The sequence below is a fragment of the Oratosquilla oratoria genome, chromosome 4, assembly GCF_046742065.1.
Source record: "Oratosquilla oratoria isolate Oo_2021 chromosome 4, ASM4674206v1, whole genome shotgun sequence".
In the NCBI taxonomy this organism is placed as follows: domain Eukaryota; kingdom Metazoa; phylum Arthropoda; class Malacostraca; order Stomatopoda; family Squillidae; genus Oratosquilla; species Oratosquilla oratoria.
In genome coordinates this window covers 21,440,328-21,445,357 of record NC_134780.1, presented here as the reverse complement: position 1 = coordinate 21,445,357, position 5,030 = coordinate 21,440,328, and positions in this window count along the sequence as shown.

Below are 5,030 nucleotides of genomic sequence, written 5' to 3'. Positions count from 1 at the left end.
ATCAATCCTGTCTCCTAACTCCCTTTCCACACACACTCTCCTTGTTTCTCACTCCATCCAGCCTAGTTACCCCTACCATACTTCTCACGCATTTCATCTCAAAAACATTTAAGCTCTTCCTCTCTTATGTTCCATGTTTCTGCCCCATAAGGTGCTATCGGCACAATCACTTCATACAATCTCCTCTTAGCATCCATTCCCAAACATATATTTCTCATTACACTTTTTAATCCCCCAAGGCATTTATATGCTTCTCTCAATCTACATTATACCTCCACCTCCATTCCTCCCTTTTCTGCCACATTCACACTCAAGTATCTAAAGTCTCTCTCCCTTAATACTCACTTCCAATTTGCTGCTGTCCTATCCCCTTGCACATCTCACCTTACAATTACCCACATTTATCTTCAACTTCCTTCTTTTGCACACTTTCCCAAACTCTGTCACTAACTTCCTTAATCCCTCTGATCCTACTGCAAGCACAGTGTCATCAGCAAACAACAACGGGCTTATCTCCCATTTTTCCCCATTTTCTTTAACCATCTCCGATCTCCATCCCATTATCCTCACATTTATCTCTTGCATCACCCCATCCATGTATAAATTGAACAGCCATGGTGACATGACACATCCCTGGCAAAGTCACACCTTTACCTCAAACCACTAGCTCTCTCCATTTCTAATTCTTTCACAGGCTCTACTACTCTCGTAAAAACTCTTGACTGCTCTGAACATCTTTTCTCCTATCCCATATATCTGCAATACCTCCCACAGTACCTTCCTGTCTACAATGTCATATGCCTTTTCCAAATCCATAAAGGCCCCAAAAAATATCATCCTTACCTTTTCCTAAAGTTTTCTTATATATCTGTCTCACAACAAAAAGCTGATCCATGCATCTCTTACCTTTGCTAAACCCACTCTGTTCCTCTCCTAATCCTCTCAATCAAAACCCTCTCATAAGCTTTCCCAACTACACTCAACAAATTGATCCCTCTGAAACTACCACATTCACACTTATCCACTTTCCCCTTGTAAAGTGGAACTATACAAGAACTCCTCCAGTCCTCTGGCATTCTACCCTCTTTAAGACAAACATTAAACAACCTTACCAGCCAGTCCACCATCACTTACAGACACACACATACTAACATGCAAGCTCACACATAAATCCGCATGCATCTAACCAAGGTGCTTTACCTGCTCTCACCATTTTAATAACTGCTTTCACCTTGTCTTTCCTTATTTCTCCTCCATTTTCCTCATTCATCATGGTCATTTTCTTAGTGATTTCCACTGCAACTACCATTCCCTATCTATCCTCCTTCACATTTAACAAATCTTGAAAATACTGTCCATCTTCCTCTTACCACTGTCTCTTCCATTATCATCTCTCCATCTGCACCTTTTATCTTTTCTTTTCTACTTCATTCCCCTCCCCTTCCTCTCTTAATTTCCTTCCAAAACATCTTTTTATTACTTTCAAAATTTTGTCAACTCTTCCATTTCACATCTGCTCTCCTTTATCTTATACTTTATTTCTCTTTTCTTTGTACCTCTCATATGATTCTCTTGTCCTATTTTGCAACCAATCTGTGAATGCTAATTTCTTTTCTACAACTTTCTTTGCTTCCTCATCCCACCACTCACTACCCTTCCTTCTATTTCTTCCCATTCTACTTGTTCCACACACTATCTTTGCACACCTTGTGACTCCATCCTTGAAACATATCAATTCTTCCTGCACTCATAGTTCTACTCTATCCTTCACTCCTCTTTCAGCTTGTACTCCTACTCCTTTTCTTTCTCATTTAAGCAGTTTACTTTAAGCACTTCCCTACTTTCTGTTTTTTTCTTCTTTCTCCATCTATCCTCCCTTCCAATTTACCTTCCATCAAAGAAATGATCTGATATTCCACCACTCTCTCTCCTAAGAACATGTACATCCCAAACTCTTCCTAATTACCACCCTTCCATCCATCACCCTCTCTCATGTGTACTTATGTATGACTTTCTTCCTAAACACTGTATTTGCTATCATTAACTCTCTAGACACATCACCATCAACTCTCCATTACAATTTTTTCCTGGAACTCTACATTTCCCAACCACTCCATCTATTGGTTCATCTACCCTAACATTAAGATCTCGTAATACCACTGCCCATATACACTTATAAAGACCCACATCTCCCTTTCCAGTTTCATCTTCCACATTAACCTTGAAGAAATCTCTTTCCACTACACCACATGTTTACCTATCTCTTTACTTACTAATATAGCCACCCCTTCTCTCCCTCATCCTCTCTTCACTCCTGACACCCTTCCCACTACACTCCCAAACTCAAACTCGCCTTTCCCTTTCAACTTAGTTTCACTTAATGCCAACACATCCATCTTCTCAGAAACTTACCACATATTTCTTCCCTTTTACTCTCATTTGTACCACAACCACACAAATTAAAAGACCCAAACCTTAAAATTCTGGTAGGAAAACTCCTCCCACACCCTTTCCTTTTCTTTTTTTAGGCATATCCCCTTCAGGGCTACAGAGAGTAGGATGCCTAGTCTTAGCCCCATCCCATTTTTGTCACCTTTTATGACTCAAGTGACACTTGGTAGCAGTATTCTTTCCCCTTACTACAGGGTTCAATGAAATAGGAAATGCATATTCAGAGAAGAGGTACAGGATGGCATTAATAGTGTGGGGACAGCATAATGGAGAGACAGTTGCAGTATAATAAAGTAGCATCATTTCTCTATGAATACAGATCTCTATCACAGACAAAATGATGTGTGGCTCTGGTCCATAATGGCACCCCATATAGATCCTAAAGTATCAACTGCATGCTACTGAGCACAATATTTACAACAATGACAAGAAATAGCTAACCAACTATTTAGCTTGTAGACAGTGCAGTCACCAAAAACAACAATATTTCTGAGACAATGTACAGTGGAATCCCCCAAGTAGCAATACTCTCACCTATGCTATTCAACCTTTTCACAAGTAATCTCCTAACATCAAATCCAGAATATACCATCAAAGCAATCACATATGCAGATGCCTTAATAATAACCCAACATAGCAACTACAAAATAGCAGATAAGAACATCCTAGCTTATTTACACAAACTAGATCAATGGCTTAAAAATAATAATGGAAGCCTCACCAACCAGTAACACTGCTCACTCCAAACATATGTGAATCAAAAATACACCCAACATTGAAATTAAATGGCCAAACCCATCCAATGGAATAGAACCCTAAGATTCTAAGCCTTCCTTTTGATACTTGCATCAACTTCAGCCTGCACGTCAAAGCTGACAGTGATACGATCTCATAATAAAAAAAATAAACCTACTAAAATTAATTCCAAGTACTGGCTTTGGACAACAAATGACTCTAATCACAGAATGGAATATGTATGGATGAAAAGGATGGGAGTGGATTTATGCCTTTGACTTTGGCTACCTCCCTTGTATGTGGGAAAAAGCCCTTGGTATATGTTCGTATGTATGCATGAACATCACTGAACCATGTCCATTCTCAAAGGGTTGGCTGATGAATCTTAAGCTATAGCATGGCATCAGGCAGCTGGATATTAGTGGCAAAGCTCAGTCTGCTGCTGAATGTTACTGTGAAAATTTTACCAATTTTTCCAATAAACATGGTTTACTCCTGTGTTAAAAATGTTAAAAAGACTGGCCTATTATTTGCTGAATACATAAGGAACACATGCCATAAAACCATCCATTCATTTTTAGTAAGCCTTATAGGACATGTACATTCCCACCTGATGTCTATACCACAATTAAATTCAAATACACACATAGGATTTTTTCTGTGATAAAAGATATGTTGCTTATTATTCAGAGTGCTGTGTAAAGTTTACAAAACTAATATGTGGTATAATATATACATTCTATGTTTACAGGCCCATCACATATCCAGAGTACTGCACCCTCACCTATACCAGTTAAAGTCCTGCTCAAGATCTTCCAAACACTATAAATACACCTTCAATTGAGTTAGGTTGAGTCTTCTTCAAATAAATAGTTAAATAATACTTTGCTCATAGTTTGAAAATAATCACATTCTAGAAAACTGTTGCAAGTTTTATAAAATTCAATTTTTCAGTACCAGTTTGGTCTCACAAAGGCTGAAAGGGAGGAATTCTGTAAATTGAATAAAGTGAGTGGAACCTCCTATTCTGTATTTTTCTCATATAAAGAGTCAACCAAAAAAATTTATTTTCTTTGCCCTCTTTGCGAGGGCCCTTGTGATATTAAACTGACAAAAGAAGTCTTGCTTCAAGCCTCACTAAAATATAAATAATACTTTGCTAACTAAATAATCAAGACCAGCTCCTGAGGCAGACAATGTTTTTGGATATGTGTGGGTAGCACATGTAATTACCAAATGTTGATGGTTTCTGTAACTTGGATACTTGTTTGGTACCAGATTAAATGTACCAATTGATTAAGTTAGTAAAAGTGGAAACATTCATAACTTATTTTCTACATTGCCAATGTCATAAAACAACAATTCAATGCAGCTGGATCTATTCCTTTAAACATGTGAACACTGTATATCAGCCAGTTCAACATGGTTACAATTTACTTTGCTGACACCAACATCCAAATTCAGCTGAGACAATCTGGACTAATCAAAGTCTCAAATAATCAATAAGTAATTTTGGCCTATGTCTGGATACTCTGTTGAACAAAATCTTTAAATTCTACCACCATATTGAATAGGTTAACTACTGTTGTGCATGATGTTGATGACCCTGGTCTAAACTAATGTTGCATGTCTATGCACAATTTAATAGCATATGAGTCATTCATTTGGCTCCTAAAGATACAGGAAAATTGTATGATCGTGTATGTAAAATAATCAACATTAGTTAACCTATTCTGTAATGAGTGGCCTTTATTCTTCTATTCTGTTTGTCACCAGGCTATTTTTCATTCAGTTGTGTCTATAGTGGTGGGGTAATCTACATTATGTGCATAAATAAAATACAA